Source organism: Vulpes vulpes, chromosome 12 (assembly GCF_048418805.1).
Source record: "Vulpes vulpes isolate BD-2025 chromosome 12, VulVul3, whole genome shotgun sequence".
NCBI lineage: Eukaryota > Metazoa > Chordata > Mammalia > Carnivora > Canidae > Vulpes > Vulpes vulpes.
Genome location: NC_132791.1, coordinates 32149202 through 32166795, shown reverse-complemented (window position 1 = coordinate 32166795; position 17594 = coordinate 32149202). Strand labels below are relative to the sequence as shown.

Genomic DNA, 17594 nt, shown 5'->3' with positions numbered 1-17594 from the left:
CAATGGGATTGGTATTATAGGTTTCCCGCATAGAAACCAGTGCAGAAATATTTCTAAAGTAATTTCATCTTTGCCAGTAGCCCTTTCCTCCCCCCTTATGCCTCTTCTCTTTCCCAAGGTGTTCCTAAGTTCCTCGATCTCCTGGTGTCTTCTGTTCATGCTCTCCTTCCAAGCCTCTGCAACTTCCTGTGGTGCCCGAGATCAAATCGCTCAGGTGGCAGAGGTAGGGATATAACTTACCATTTGCCAAACTGGGTTTTCTTATAACTAGTTCAAGAGAGCTCTCTCATAATAGACCAATAAATGTTATACAGACACAGAGAATGTCAGATCTATACGACAACTAAGAGTCTGATGAAATATAAGATGCCATGTCTAATCATTTTCTTGGAGGAGTTTTGTTCATGTAAAGATAAAGGGATACGGGTCACAATTACCCTCATGGGTGCTCCCAATAGGGTCGTTTTAGTTTTAGAGATGTTCCAAAGGTAAGAAATGGTAGTGGAGTAAGCGTGTAAAACCTGAGTGCATCTATAGGCCAGCCAGAAAACTCTGGGTGCTTTAGTATTGTGCAGTCATTTTTCCAATAAGAGACACCACACTACACTCTATCCCAAAGGGAGCAGGATTGGGATTGACAGCCTAGGGGAGACCAAGGAGTCAAAAAATCACAGCAGAGGAGAAGTGAATCACTAAGTGGGATTACAATCCCACAGAGACTAGGAAGCTGGCCACCATTTCAACTACATTTTCACCAGAAGTTTTTAATTGAGTCTACCGAGAATGTTCTTTTTTCCTTGGGGGGATACATCCTTGATTTATAATAGCAGTTAACAGAAACAATTGGGTTCATTTTATAACCAACAGCTGGCATACACCTGTTCCACAGAGCAAAAGCTAACTGTCCTTCCAATTTAAGTTATCATGTAGAAGCTTCCACCATGCCCTTTGGATTATGCCTCTTCTGAACCAGCTCACTTTCTTCCAGCTTGCCCGTTTCCATAATGCCATCTTCTCTGTCATCCAAACCTTAACTTTGCTTCCCCTTTGTCCTTCATTTCCCAAAATCCAGCCTACTGGTGGATGCTGGCCTTACTGCCAGCATCGATAGTGGATCAGGGTTACCTAGAGACGCAGCAACTGTCAAAGATAATTCCAGCGTTAGCAGTTAATGATCACTTGACCTTCACCATTTCTCTGCTCCCTGACTGAAACGTCTGTGAAAGAGGTAGGGAAAGAAGATTAAATGAGAACACCATGCTCTTCTTTACTGCAGGTCACCTGGCTTAGGTTGTTGGGTCTGAGCTGGAGAAGGGGAAAGAAATGAGATTGGAATCTGAGACTTACACAGGCTTGGCTTTGTCCTGACTGGAAAGGCCTAAAAAGCAGTGGAATCCTCTTAAAATGTTAATAGAGAACAAGAATGGAGTAAATTGGCAGAGAGTGTTTCAGACGGTGAATGAAAAACAAGTAAGGCCTTCCCAGCCTTGTACTCCACTGAATTCAGACTTCTAAACAGATTACACTGTTTTTGTTACTTAATTTACATAGCCAAGACCCAGGCCAAGGCTAGCGAAGAAAACATTTTTTGGAGTCATATAAGTCCAGTTTCAAATCTTTGTCACTTAATACCTGGGTGAAGTGGATTACTTCACATTTCTTCTTGAGTGTGTTTTTGTTTTTAAGATTTTATTTCTCTATTCATGAGAGGCACAGAGAGAGAGGCAGAGACACAGGCAGTGGGAGAAGCAGGCTCCCTATGGGGAGCCCGATGCAGGCAGGACTCGATCCCAGGACCCCAGGATCACAACCTGAGCCAAAGGCAGACGCTCAACCACTGAGCTAACCAGGCGTCCCTCTTAAGTATACTTTCACATCTATAAAATGACTACTGCATCCAGCTTCTGCACAGTCATCATGAGGATGACTTGGAATAATGCACGGCAAGTGACCAGCACATTACTAGACACAATAAAGCACTCAACAAATCCTTCTATTGTCATCACATGGGTTTACCTGTAATGTCTGTTTCTCTCATTTCCCTCAATTCAAATGCCGTAGCAGGTTCCACCTCTTTATGAATCTATCCCTAACTATATTTGAGAGTTTAGTGCAAGTATTGGAAAGTGATTGTCAGGAGAAAAAAAAGAGAAAGTGGACATTCTGTATTGCTCTCACCGGGCAATTTTACACAGAAATAAAAAGAAACAGATTTGAGTTTAGTATCTGAAATAGGCTTCCAACAATTTAAGCTAATCAATAGCAGATTAGAAATAGTGAACTCATCTCCACAAACGGGGATGCTGCTGAATGCTGCCACATAACAGCATACAGAAGCTTTGGTAGATGAGAGATCAGGTTTTAAATCCCGAGTCCACCACTTCCTGGCAGCAAGACCCTGGCCAAGATGTGCAGCATCTCTCTTTTGCTTCAGTTGAAAACCGGTCTTAATAATACCTGTGGTGTCAGCGTTGTTCTGAAGATTAAGCGTTTACAAGAACCTCCACCACCCAGACAAAACACTGTCCTGGCTGCCCTGGGGGCTGAGGTAACAAAGATAAGGAAAGAGGCCTGTTGGACTCCTAAGCCTGAGGAAGCTGGAGAAACATCGCAGTGCCTGCCAAGATCACAGAGGCTGGCAAGACAACAGCCAAAGCCCAGACAACCTTTTAAAGACAAAAATCTTTTCTTACACTGGCAAAGATTTCATGGTATTCTCGAATAGTAGCCCCCACTGCAATAATATCCCACATGCAATGACTGGATTACAGGGGCGCTTTTCAGAAGGAATGTTTCGGGTGCTGTGTGCCAATTATCTGGGACAACGGTGCTCTCTGCAACTTCCCTTATCAATATGTTGACGTGACTACCCATTGTACCAAAATCCTACATATTTTTCCGCCTTCACTAAGGTATGAGTGACATCCAGCATTGTGTAAGTTTGAGGTGTATGATGTGTTGCTTTGATACGCTTCTGTATTGCAAAATAATTACCACCATAGCATTTGCTAACACCTGCATGATGTCAGCTAATTATCATTTCTTTTTTGTGGTGAGAACATGTAAGATCTACTATCTTAGCAACTTTCAAGTAAATAATTGTATGAGTGTGATTACCTATAATCACTATGCTGTACATTCGATCCCAGAACTTACTCATCTTGTAACTGGAAGTTTGTACTCTTTGACCAACATTTTCCCCTTTCCCCCACCTCAGCCCCTGGTTAACTATTATTCTAGTGTCTGTTTCCAGGAGTTCACCTTTTTTAGGTTTCACATATAAGTGATATCACACAGTATTTGTCTTTATCTGTCCAATGTACTTCATTTAGCGTAATGCCCTCAGGGTCCACCCGTATTCTCACAAATGGCAGAATGTCCTCATTTCTCGTGGCTACATAATATTCCATGTATCAGGCTGTTTCCATGATTTGGCTACTGTGAACTTGGGATGCAGAGATCTCTTCTAAATCCCATTTTCAGGGATGCCTGGATGGCTCAGTGGTTGAGCATCTGCCTTCAGCTCAGGGCGTGATCCCAGGGTCCTGGGATTGAGTCCCATGTTGGGTTCCCTGCAGGGAGCCTGCTTCTCCCTCTGCCTTTCTCTGTATGTCTCTCATGAATAAATAAATAAAAATCTTAAAAAAAGAATAAATCTGTTGGGTATATACCCAGAAGTGGAATTGCTGGGTCATATGGTATGTCTATTTTTTTCCTGAGAAATGTCTGTACTGTTTTCCATAGTGGTTGCACCAATTTACATCCCCACCAACAGTGCTCACACAAGGGCTTGCTTTTCTCCATATTCTCACCAGTATCTGTTACCACTTCTCTAACTGATCTGAGCCATTCTAACAGGTATGAGGTGATTTCCCGTTTGTTACGGTCTACGGTATTTTGTTACCGCAGCCCAAGCAGGTGAAGCCAGTCCTCCTGGGACTCTTCAGGAAGACAACTTACGTACGCTCCTGCCGTGGACTCTTATGATGGTATGACAGTCCTCAGTGTAAGGGAGTCCCTTACCTTGGTAGCAGCCTGGGCATTGACTGATGGAAAAACCAAGCTAAATTTTTCTTTCTGTAGTTGTGCTTTTATGAATTATTTAACTGAGCTTTGTCCCTCCCTTTATTTAATTGCACTCACAGAGAAGTACGGGACTGTTGGCATTAAGAACCCTCTAGAAGACAAAGCAGTTGATTATTCTTATCATCAAAATAGGCTCTCACATTGGTGCAGTAAGAAGCACTGCACAGAAACAGCTTGTTGGCAGAATTACACTCTCAAGGGTGAATATCTTCAAGCCATCCTTGACTCTCTAGAGAGAAAGACAACCACGTACAATGCCGAGGAGTGGGGAAAATGTTGAACTGAAGGCAGAAGGATCTCATGTGAAACTGTGAGTGGCCTTCAATGACACCTGTCAAAGAAAAGATTCACAATGATTCGCTTTCCTTTTCCATAATGGAACTACTATCCCCAGGAAAGCCCTGTCTTCTTCCTGACTTGAGTGTTAATTGATGGTGTAAGTAAGCACAACTTTTTTTTTACCTACTTGTCTTCGCACATGGGGTTCCTCTGTCTGGAAGGCCTCCTCACCAAGCTGGTCTCCACTCCATCTGGTTCTTCTGGGGAACCATTCCTCCATGGCCTTCCACACCTAAACAGTAATCCTAGCAAGCACTTATGTAGTGCTTACTACATACCTGGTGGTATGGAGGGTGGAGGGTGGGGTAGCAGGAGCATCTGCTTCAGAGGCAAGCCATAAGGAGCTGGACTGTTGATAGAGGATTTAAAAATAATAACAAAACCAGGGCAGCCTGGGTGGCTTAGCACCATCTTCAGGCATGATCCTGGAGACCCGGGATCGAGTCCCACATTGGGCTCCCTGCATGGAGCCTGCTTCTCCCTCTGCCTGTGTCTCTGCCTCTCTCTATGTGTTTCTCATGAATAAATAAATAAAATCTTTAATAATAATAATAATAATAATAACAACAAAACCAAAAAAATGAGTTTGCTTTTTCTGACTACTGTATGTTGGCAATTCTGAACAATGTCATAATCAAATGCTCCTCTCTGCTGGCAGACTTTTCCTCCTGAGCTCCCTTCTTCCTCGGTTTCTGGTGTGTCCAGCACCTTTCTAAGCATTTATATATAATAACTTCCATAATTTAACCCCATTTTACAGCTGAGGGAACTAAAGCACAGGTTAGTTGTGTGACTAACCTCACACAGCTTCATCATACTGCCTAGCAGGTAATTGATGTGCCCAAGGTTTCAATCCAGACAGTATTACACCAGTTCATCCACCTCACCACTGAACATATGCCTCCCAGATTATCTATTACACATATAAATATGCCTCTCTAGGAGGACACCCCTGATCCTCCTACGATCTAATAGCTCCCTACACGTGTTCCCAGCTTCTGTGCTGTTTTTTTTTTTAATTTTTTTTAATTTATTTATGATAGTCACAAAGAGAGAGAGAGAGAGGCAGAGACACAGGCAGAGGGAGAAGCAGGCTCCATGCACCGGGAGCCCGACGTGGGATTCGATCCCGGGTCTCCAGGATCGCGCCCCGGGCCAAAGGCAGGCGCCAAACCGCTGCGCCACCCAGGGATCCCTGTGCTGTTGTATAGAACTATAATTTATTCATTTTCCTTGCTGTATAGCACTCCACCATGTAGACAAACTAGAATTTACTTATCCATTCTACTACTCACGAACATTTTGGATAAATACAAAGAAAGCCATACCTTGTGAATCATAATAAAACTGCTGAAAAGATCAAAGATATCTATTAAAACTTATCCACTTATTTATTTTTCCAAAAAATGCTAATTCTCTTCCCCCTTTCTGGGAATTACTCCTTTCTCCAGACTCCAGCTTATTTAAATCCAGATGTAATTTCTGAGGAATCTTGAAGGTGATAAGTTTTGTCAGCATAAAAGAAGAAACAGTATCAGAATCTGGAAAGTGCTTTATGAGTGGCACAGCACTGTGGAAGCCTGCTCAGCATCTTCTTCAGTGTGGGCCTCTCTTCCACTTTAAAGAATCCTCTCCCTTGACTCTGTACCCCCAAGCCTTGGTCACAGAGAAATGCCGGTGAGTGACGTAAGCCTGTGTTCTGGCTTCAAGTACACATGCCTGGCACATAGAAAGAACTCAACAAATAGTTATTTTATAATTGCTACTCAAAGTCAGGACCTAGTACTTAGCTACAGGCTCCTTCCTCATTTGTGGGTGATTACTTAACCCGTCTACCAATTGCTACTTCAAAATCTAATTCTTCTGAAATCTGCATTCTTACTTGATAAATAATTCTCCATCCTATTTTTTTTGTTTATTTTCTATTCCCATTACATTTTGTATTTTTTTTAATTTATATTCAATTAGCCAACAGAGTACATCATTAGTTTCAGATGTAATTTTAAATAATTCATCAGTTTTGTTTTTTTTAAACATTTTTTTAAGATTTTATTTATTCATAGAGACACACAGAGAAAGAGAGAGAGGCAGAGACACAGACAGGCAGAGGGAGAAGCAGGCTCCATGTAGGAAGCCCAACGTGGGACTCGATCCTGGGTCTCCAGGATCACACCTCAGGCTGCAGGCGGCGCTAAACCGCTGCGCCACGGGGGCTGCCCATTTCATCAGTTTTGTATAACATCCAGTGCTCATTATATCACGTGCCCTCCTTAATGTCCATCACCCAGTTGCCCCATCCTCCCACCCATCCCTCCACCCACCTCCCATTCTATTTTTAATGAGCAATTCCAGAGATTCTCTTCTTCATTCTAACACCTTTGTTTATTTATTTTTTAAAGATGTATTTACTTATTTATTTATTTATTTGGAGGGGGGGGGCAAAGGGAGAGAGCAAATCCCAAGCAGACTTCCCAATGAGTGTGGAGCCCATTGTGGGGCTTAATCCCACAACCCCGAGATCATGACCTTAGCTGAAATCAAGAATCAGATGCTTTCATTTAAAAAAAAAAACTTCAGAAAAAAATAAATAAAATAATAAAATAAAAAAACTTCAGGGCAGCCTGGGTGGCTCAGCAGTTTAGCACCGCCTGTAGCCCAGGGTGTGATCCTAGAGACCCGGGATCGAGTCCCACGTTGGGCTCCCTGCATGGAGCCTGCTTCTCCCTCTGCCTGTGTCTCTGCCTCTCTCTCTCTTTCTCTCTCTCTGTCTCTCATGAATAAATAAATAAAATCTTAAAAAAAACAAAAACAAAAACTTCAACCTTCATTTTTACTCCTCTTTTCCTTCTTTCTAGCTCAAAGGAACTGGTGTCCTTTTTTCACTAAAGCTAGATCCCATCTGAAAGATAGTCGCTATATTTACTCCCTCTCTGTGGCATCTTCAGACTCTCTCTACATAAACTTCCAAACCAATGTGTGTGTTTCTCCTTCATCTTGAAAGATAATCTCAGTATGACTTTGGTGTCGGCTTAACTACCATCTTATTACTCCTCTTTTACTGGCATATTTCTTAAAATGAAGCTCAAGGATACATTGATCACCTGTCTTGAAACCTTGAAATGGCCTCTACCCACTTCGAAGGCAAGTCATTCTACCTCCTTCTGGATCGATCTCTTCTCCACCCCTGGCTTTTCTCCTCCCTCCTGTCCCCCAACTCTGAATCTTGAGCATTTCTGAAAATTCAGCCTGGGTGCTGAGTTCTTTCTTCTGCTACAAATGTTCTGTCTGCTTCTTGGATCATATCTGCACAAGTGACACCCAGATCTATACCTTCCACCTTGGTCTCCCACTCCATCCCTGCTGTGTTGTCTTTGATTCCTGCTGAATGTTCCTGCTTGGCTGTTCCATTTCCTTCCCTCAAACGAACACTTGCCAAACCGAGCTCATCCTTTTCCTTACATGCACACTGGGCTCAGCATGCTAAATTCCTCCCCTCCATCAATAACACCAACATTTCCCCACTTAGGCAGGCTTGAAAACTCCATCATCACTGACATTCCTATCTTTCATTACACATAGTAATCAGTCACTATGACTCAGGGAGATTGTTCTTTGAAAAGACTCTAGCAGCCATGCTTCTTTCTCCTATTCCCACATTCATCCATGATTTATATTAGCTGATGCCATTACAAAGCTCAGGAAACACATGGCATCTTCCTTTTCTCCTGTTTTCCCTTCTTGATAGATCTGTAATTCTTTTCTCTCTCTGAAATGTATTTTTACCTCTAAGCTATTTTCAGAACCAATATTACTGACCAACATGAATTCTAGGAATGAGGAAGTCTTCCATGGCTAACTGTCCCAGATCTGCTCATGTCCCTTCGGCTCTTAATAATCCTCACTTAGGAGATTCTTCCAGAGGGAGTGGGGATAGATTCTAAATCAAAATTTTACAAAGTCATTACAAGATACCTTAAACTATTTGACAACAGCCACCACCGCTCTCACCCAGAAAAGCAGAGATGGTTCCCACATCTTATCTTGGTAGTCAGAAAAGCTAAGTACTTATTTCTCCATAACAGAAGAAGTACGGAAGTTGTGTTGACCATTCTGTAAATGTTGCAGTACCTAGCTCCAAACAAACACATTTCTTATGGTTCTGGAGACGGGTGGAGGTCCTCTGGCAGACACTACCTTCTTGCTATGTCCTCACATGGCAGAGAGGCAGCTCTGGGGTCCTCCTCCTTTTAAGGGTACAATTTCATCATGAGGGCTCTACACTCATGGCCTTATCTATACTTAATTCCCTCCTCCAAAGCCCCACCTCCAAATACCATCACATGGAGACCAGAGCTTCAGCATATGAATTTTGGGGAGACACAAACACTTAGACCATAGCAAGGATGCCCAGACCCAACTTGTTATTTCCTCAGTTCTCTCCCACCCTTTCCATGCCCCAGCTTTGCTCCTCCTGCTCTGATTTCCTTTACCTCAGGGAACAGTGTGATCACCCACTAGGGCTCAAGCCACACACCCACGAGTCCACTTCCATGTCACTCTCTTGCCTGAACACATCCATCACTAGGACCTTTAAAACATGAATATATCATTTGTATCCACTGCTCTCTAAGCACACTGCTACTGTCCTGGGTTCAGCTGCCATTAGTTCTTAGCTGAACCACTGCAGGAGCCTCCTTTCACATTTCTGTGTCCACGTTTGCTCCAGGCCAGTCATGCTCTACAAAACCTCCAGAGGAATCTTCCAAACTGGCAAAAACCAGTGAAAACACATCCCCAATAAAATTTACTGTTCTTTCAAGCTATTTCCTTCTCTCTACTCTCAGTTCCAAGTCCTAGTTTCTGTTCTCCCTGCATAGAATCACTGCAGGTCACCATATGTCCCATGGGTTAGGCTCATGCTCTTTCCTCGGCTCGATATTCCTCCATCAGTTTGTCTACCCAAAAATCTCCAACTGATGCTAGAAAACCCAGTTGAAATGCTGCCACCTTTCAGGTACCTTCCCTAACCTCTGCAGGCCAACCTAGATGCTGTCTTTCACAGTTTTGTGGCATCACACAGCTCCATAAATCAGTGTTCTCATCATTTCATAAACGTTTGTTTACAGGAATATCCTCTAGCACCTCGACTGGATGCTGTACACCAGGACAGTAACAATGATAATATACTAACACTAGTAATGTTGTTATATGTATTATGTCACATATATACTATATTAACATTATATATACTATGCTAATGATAATATATTGTTAAAGTTTTTTCTTCTGTTTCTAAAAATTGTTATTAATGTGAAATCTTTGATAGAATTCCGGTACTTTGCTAAGCCATTTATTAGTATGAACCACGTAAAATTGCTATTTTATTGGTCTAAATGGTCACATATTGATGATTTCATGTAGCTTGACCTAAAACATTCGTCTTTCTAATTTCAATTTCACAATACCCCTAAGAGCTGTTTATTACCTTCACCATATAGGTAAAAAAATTGAGGCTCAGAAATTTTAAGTACCTTTGCCCAAGATCATAGAAACAAGAAAGTGAAAGAGCCAAGACTCTAATCCAGAATTGCCTGACTCTTGGTGCTCTTACCTATAACTACATCTTGACTCCCAGAATTGTTTAATTGTGTAATCAAGCAGTGACATGGGGGCCCTGGAGACATGATGATGCTCAGCTACATAAAGATGTCAGTTTGTGTTCAGCAAGTCCAGAGCAGACAAATCCTAATGTTCCTATGGCAGTTGAAATAGGTTTCTCTGCAGCAAGCAAAGGATAGTAAATACCGAAATGAGTTAATCAGGAAGGTTACAGAATCTCCTTCAAGGGAAGGATTTCTTCACCCGAAGGAGGATAGATTCTCATCTGTCGGAGATGGTTTAAATATAATCCTTTGTGAAGGTCAATAAATTGGGCTCACAAAGTCCTTTTCAGGCTCCTTATGATACTCAGACATACCAGCTTAATGTGGATCAGCATGTAGCCTGAAAAGAACGGGAGGGTGCTGATCCCCCAGCCAGAAAAAATCCCTCTGCCTTTAGCTCCCTACCCTCTGACTTGGCCTTCTTTGGGACATATGTAGTGATTTGTGTGTGTGTGTCATTCTGCTTTCTTCAAGAGAAAAATACATGGAAAGTATGAAACATGAGTGGTTCGTTTTGGCATCTTCAAACATTTAAAATTTTTGATTAAATAGAAATTCTTTCCTCTTCAGAGAGAATCCCGTAGTATCAACTGAAAAGAGGTCTCTAATTTTTGTCTGAAATCTATTATCAGGGGCAGCCCGAGTGGCTCAGTGGTTTAGCGCCACCTTCAGCCCAGGGCCTGCTCCTGGAGACCTGGGATCGGGTCCCACAATCAGGCTCCCTACATGGAGCCTGCTTCTCCCTCTGCCTGTGTTTTTGCCTCTGTGTGTGTGTGTAGGTCTCTCATGGATAAATAAATAAAATCTTAAAAAAATAAAATCTATTATGAAAATTCAGCAATTCACACCACTAGAAAAAAGTTTTAAAAGTGTGCTTTTGTGCCCATCATTATCAGGTATAACATAATTGTTTCTCTTTCCCTCGGCATCATTTTAAAATATAGTCATTCGGATGTTAATTCCCTCTAGGTATAAAGTCTGAAAGATGAGCCAGCATTTCAGTCAATAAGAGAGAGATCTAACTAGATCACTAATAGAAAATAACACATTCACACATACAGTAATTCCTAGTTAGAGTCACTACCATCTCAAAATAATACTAATGGAAAAGTTTCTTCCATAATTGTCACTCCATAGAAGCATGACTTTCCACAATGATAATGAATAAGTGCAATAAAACACTGCCCTAGACCCTTATTCTCAATAAAAATAACAATAATAACTACTTGTATGGAACATTAAAGTAAAAACATCTACCAAATGATCTAGCTCACTCGATCCATATAACAATCCTTACCATTTATGTCACCACTTTAGAAGATATTTACAGGAAACTTGGATCAGAGAGATGAAGAAAATTGCTATGAGTCACAATGCCAGGAATAGCAGAGTCTAGACTAGAACCCAGGCATTTTCCTGGTTCCAAATCTCATGATCTCTCTACTGCATCTTTCTGTCCACATGGCCAATCTTAAAAAAAAAAAAAAAAAAAAAAAAAAAGCATTTCCAACTCAGCAGCATAGAAAATCAAGAGCCAAAGAAAAATGGCCAATTTGCAAAAAAAGGCACATTTTCTTAATTTTGGTAATTAAGCTTGAACATTAATTCCTCACACTTGTAAAAAAAATACCAATACTAACATTTATTGAGCATTGACATCTTGCTACTGTACTAAGTGATTTATGTGGATTATCTCATCTCATCTTTACAAGGAGTCTAGAATGTTGGTCCTCTTCTGATTTTACTAATGTAGAAACTGAAGTTTAAGGTATAAAACTTTAACTTTCCCAAGGTCACATGGTTGGGAAAGTTAAGTGGCAGAGCTATGGTTTGAACCCATATCAGCCTGACCACCATACTAACCTGCTACCGCAGTGGTTCTCCAAGTTTGGTTCCAGACAGGCAGCATGGGCACCCCTGGGAACTTGTTAGAAAAACAAATTCTTGGGGCACTTGGGTGGCTCGGTGGTTGAGCATCTGCCTTCTGCTCAGGTCATGATCCCAGGGTCCTGGGATGGAGTCCCGCATCAGGCTCCTGACAAGGAGCCTGCTTCTCCCTCTGCCTATGTGTCTGCCTCTCTCTGGGTCTCTCATGAATAAATAAATAAAATCTTTGAAAAAAAGGAAAAAAGGAAAACAAATTCTCTGCCATACTAGACCTACTCTGGAAGTGGGACCCAGCAATCTACATTTTAACAAGTACTATAGGTGCTTCTAAAGCACACAAAAATCTAAGAACCACTGTGCTAGACTGAATCAAAACTGAATGACACCCATTTGCAAGGATTCAGTATATGCTCTGTGCTATCAGGGAATACAAAAAGGAAGTGAGAAAAGTTGAAGACAACTATAAGGTTGTTGAAAATGAGAATCTTTGAGGGATAGTAAAGCCAGAAAGTGAAGAAATAACCTTACTAGTGCATGCAGAAGCTGAAAACAGCAATGATGAGCAATTAATCACGCAATACATTACACTGTAATCAAGGATCAGAAAATTCCGGAAGAACTAAATGATACAGAGTTTATTACTGCACGTTAAATGATCATTAATAACACGTGGCTGTTAAAAGAATTAAAGAGATGAATAATCACATAAGGAAATATCAGCTGTAGAAGGAATAACTTGTGGTCTTAATCACATGGAAAAATCATAGGTATGGACACAGAAATCAAAATAAAATAAGAGATTAGCAGTCAGAACTGCTATCAGAACCTAGCACAAAATTGGTAGCTTTTTTAAAATATAAAATCAAGATAACTACAAAGACACCATGTACTTTGACCTGGCTAACATTTCAACTTAACATTTCAACTATTAAAAACAATGAATTCATATAATTTTAGTAGCACACTGCATCAATCTCTACCTGTAGTAATAAGAAATTACTTTGTTGGACTTGCTTAAATGTAGATTACCTGACTTGGGAGTGATCTGGTTATACCCTGGATTTTATCTGACTGATGACCTCTGCTGATCTGTAACATTCCTAAAGGATTAACTCTGCACATGAGTGCTTCCAAAGAGAGGACCAAGAGCAGCTTCCCAGGGCATGCCTTTCCAATATTCCTTCATTATATCTCTTGAGAGGGCTGCTTTTTCAAAGTGCAATGTGGAGGAACTGAAAAGTGATATCAAGAACAAAATACCCACAAGTGTGTATAAAAAGAGAAAGGATCCCAACAAAGACACCAAAAGTGATTAGACAACAAAACAGTGGGTTATTCCTTTCACTTGGTGGCTAACAATTTGCCGTCTCTCTTTTTCAAATCTCTAGTAGTTAAGAAGAAGGAGATTAAAGAGGATGCATTAATTGAAGCTGTCAAAGGAAATACTAAAATTGTCTAACTGGATTTTATAAGAAAATGTCACTTCCATGGAGGAAAAGGTATGTTGTTCTTTAACTTGATGTTTTGTTGCAATTCTCCCATTGTCATAGCAAGAAAAATTAGCTAAAGCAGCTAAAATGCATTCACTACTCCCTGTGTACCAGGAATCACATATGTATTATTGTTGCCCATTTGACATTCTACACATAAAGATGAAGGCAGAGAGTTATTCTCCAAAGATAGCCCCAAATAATTCAGCTCCTCCCTCTACATACAAGCTGCTACTCCCATAAAGAGGTGGAGCTTACACTCCCTTCCTTTTGACTCTTTGCTGGGTCTAAGACTGATCTGCCCAACAGAATGCAAAGAAAGAAATATTATGAATCTTCCAAGCCATGGATTAGTACGGACTAGCAGAGATCCAGCCATTAGGTTGTGAGAAGCCCAAGCAACCACATGGAGGGGCTCCTATGGAGAATAATCAGGACCCTGGTCAACAGTTTCAGTTGAGCTCCTTAGTAAACACTCAGCACCAACTTGCTAGTTAAGTGAGTGGTCCATCTCGGGAGTATATCCCCCAGAGTGAGTCAACACCCCGGCTGATGGCATGTGGAACACAGATAAACTGTCTCCACCAAGTCCTACTCAAATTGCAAAATCATTGTTGTTTTAAGCCACTAAGTTTTGAGATAGTTCATTACACAGAAATAGGTAACTGAAATACTGAACTACCTTAGGTTGCACCGTGGGACAATCCCACATGAGGCAGGCCATACCTTTCACTCTCAAATGAATTAAACTGCAAATGAGAAGGTGCAAAGAAAGGTTTCCAAACAGGGACAGGGATGAATGGATGATGTGGTTACATGGGCCCTTTATTCAACAAATAGTCACTGAGAACCTGTGAAGTCTCAGGTACTGAGTCCAGGTGCTATAGATGCAAAGATGAATGACAAGTCCAGAGTTCTGAGCTGAAATTCCCTACAAGGCCACTAAGACAAGTGACAATACCAGACAACATGATCAAACAGATGCAAAATAACAGGTAGGTACCTGAGACTACTTGGTGACTTGAGTTAATACTCTTGACTCTTTACATCCAACCCAAGGCAAGGAATCACAGGGCAAGATTTGGAATGAGCTTAGAGTTGGGGTAAAAGAAAAGTGCAAGGAAAATTGCATGATAGGTCAACAACATAAAATGTGTGTGTGTGTGTGTGTGTTGTATGTGAGTAAGGAAGGCAAAATACAATAATGAGCATTGGAAGAAAAAAGTTTCCATCATTCAAATTTCTCTTTGTGAACACGCCACACACATGTGCACATGCGCGCACACACACACACACACACACACACACACACACACAGAGGATTCCCTTGACAAAGTCACACTAACATTCTGACCAAACTGAATGTCTAAGAGTTCTTTAAAAATGGTTACAGGACCTCTAGTTCTAGGATGGAGGAGCCCATTTCTCCCTTTCTCATAGGTGGAGGTCCTCTCTCTCGCAGGTGAGAACACATGAACATAGAAGCACAAACAAGCTGAAAGACTTTGAAAGGTGGGAGGATGAAGAGAGACTGCTAGGAACCTTAGGACTTGAGGAGCCACATGCCCCCCCCCCCCACACCCTTTATAGCCCAGACAAGGCTGCAGAAGCCTCTAACTAGAAACCACCAATATGCACAGACAAAACAAAACAAAACAAAACAAAAAAAACATCAAAACCCACATATACAACTCTAAGAAGAGTCTATTTTCCCTAGCCAAAAGACTAGGAAAAGGGTAGCCTATCAGCAGAAACCCTGTTTGGCAATACTGCCTTACTCGAGGAAATTGGAAAATTTTGAAAGACTACATTCCTCCTGCATCCACGGTTTTAGGAGGGTTGCACGGGGATCCAGTCTCCCCCTGCCGCTCCTGCCCACTTCAGTAAGTGTGCATGCAGATTCCCTCACCAGGGGAGCCCATCAGGTCCAATGAGCTGCAAAGCCTCCCCTCCCTACCAGGCAGTGAATCTAGGACCCCTCCACCGTGTCAGGAGCCCTGTGGGGAGCTGAACCTCTGTGCCTACCTGGCGTCAATGAGGTGGTAAGAGGAAGTATGAGGTGGAGGGAGGACGAGGGTGGTTAGTCAGCACCCTGAAATCAAGGATGCCCAGCAGGGAGCTTCTGCCCCTCTCAGCAGCAAAAAGCAGGTGAGTCAGCCTGCTGCTCCCCCCTCCCGGCGTCAGCAGGGTACAATCTTACCAAGGCACAGAGAGGCAGCAGAGGCAGCCCAAGTTGATGCCCCGCATCCTCCAAGAAGGTGTCTGCAGGACTAAATGGGGAGCTGAACTTCCACCCCACGCTCCTGCAAGGAAACAGTGTGAATCATCCTTCCAGTTCTGGTACTGGCAGAGCCCTGCAGGAAGCCAGACGTACCCATCCAGCCCTCCAGCTACATCTCAATGGGGAGACTACCAACAACAAAAAAATAGTAATAATAAATAAATAAATAAATAAATAAATAAATAGGATTCAGAGTCTCATAAAAAAAATTCAGAATGTCTAGGGTCCAATAAAAAACCATTTGTCATACCAAGGACCAGGAATATCACAACTTAAATGAGTAAAGACAATCATCGGCCACCAACACTGAGGGTAATCGGATATTAGAATTATCTGACAAGAATTTTAAGGCAGGCTTCACAAAAATGCTTCTACAAGCAATTACAGATTCTCTTGAGTCAAATGAAAAACTGAAAACGATTATTAACAACGTTATCTCTTATGTTCTTAACTTTATATAACTGGCAATTATGGCTATGTCACCTTTTTCCCTCAAGGTACACAAGTTGTTTGCTCCTTAATAATCAGGTATCACATCCCCTGAAAGTATTTATAGTGCTAGCCCTCATTTTCCAAAGAATCTCAGAGATTGTTATGCAACTGCATCTTCTACGGGATCCACGGCCAACATGATGCTGTTGGAAGAGGTCACTGAAAGGACATGACTGCCAGTTGACCTCAGAGCTAGACCCAGGCAGCTGGAGGCTCCTCACCCCTGCCCCTATCCTTGGAATGTATGATCCACCCACCACTCCCCCACTAGGAGCTGTTTCAAGGACACAGCCTTAGAGAGTAAGGTATTATTGAGACCATAAGAACCGACCACAGTTAAGGCCTCTATATGCACTTTTAAGATTGTGAGGGGCAGGTATAGAGATTTACACATCTTGTGGCTGCTGAAGACAAGGCCAGCTACAGACAGCACCAGTTACAGATTTCACCCAGGAAATTCCTGAGTTTGTGAACCAACAGATGCACAACATATGACCAGTAGTTAATTTCACTGTTTCATGTTAGTCGCTTATGAATTTCCCATAAATTTCACTGTATGTCTTCATTTGGTTAACCTCTATCTCAGAACTTAAAATCCTCTAATAAAGAGGCTCTAAAACACGATAAGTGGAAGAAATACTGAGTATTTTTGGCTTGACATTGATTTTTGTTTAACCTTGACACTGATAAAAATGAATTTCCTTCTTTCTGAAGATAAAAATTCGTCAGACATTTACTGTGAGATAAGACCTTAGAGAGAGGAATGCTTCCAATGACCTTCCTTCATTAAGGTTTTAGGCTTCCTTCGTATGAAGCAAGTGGTGCCCCCCCCCCCCGCCCCCAGGCTATCTTTGCCTAATTTCTGCCATAAAGCCTGAAATTACATGACCAAAGTCTTTACATTAAGCACCTTTCAATCTTCTCAGGCATCTTCTCTAGAAGTGAAAATACTCTGAGGAAATGCATCTCAGGGATAAACGCCCTGTGAGGCCTCAAAAGACAGAAGTTTGATCTGACTCCACTGTTGACTACCCGGTGCGACTCTGAGCAAGTCTTTTTTTAAAAAAACTTCCCCAACCCTGCTTTATAATAGGAGTAAAATGTGGATAACTCACATATCTGGTCCACTTGTCAGAGTTAACAAGAAAAATAAAATAATGCATATGTGGATACTTTATACAATCAAATGCACTATTACAAATACAGGTGATTAACTCTTAGCAGGTAAGTTTTTACAGAATTTTGTAAAAAACAGTTCTCATGTCAGAATAAACTATTCAGTAACAAAGCATACAAATAGGATTTCAGAGGCTATGAGAGGGCTAGTAGGTATATCAAAAGGAGTTAGAGGACCAT

General features: G+C 41.6%; 1 long non-coding RNA gene across 2 annotated transcripts in view; it reads right to left on the bottom strand.

Annotated features, from left to right (window-relative positions):
• The window catches only part of LOC112927584 (uncharacterized), a 74165-nt gene that overhangs the window by 15335 nt on the left and 41236 nt on the right, over window positions 1-17594 (bottom strand). Inside the window, exon 1 of one of the 2 annotated variants that reach the window (XR_003236571.2) lies at window positions 15491-15737. The exons of the other annotated variant lie outside the window; for it this stretch is intronic. This is a non-coding gene — a long non-coding RNA (uncharacterized lncRNA). Of the gene's footprint in view, window positions 1-15490; window positions 15738-17594 lie in introns of those variants that run through there. 2 annotated transcript variants of the gene reach the window in all.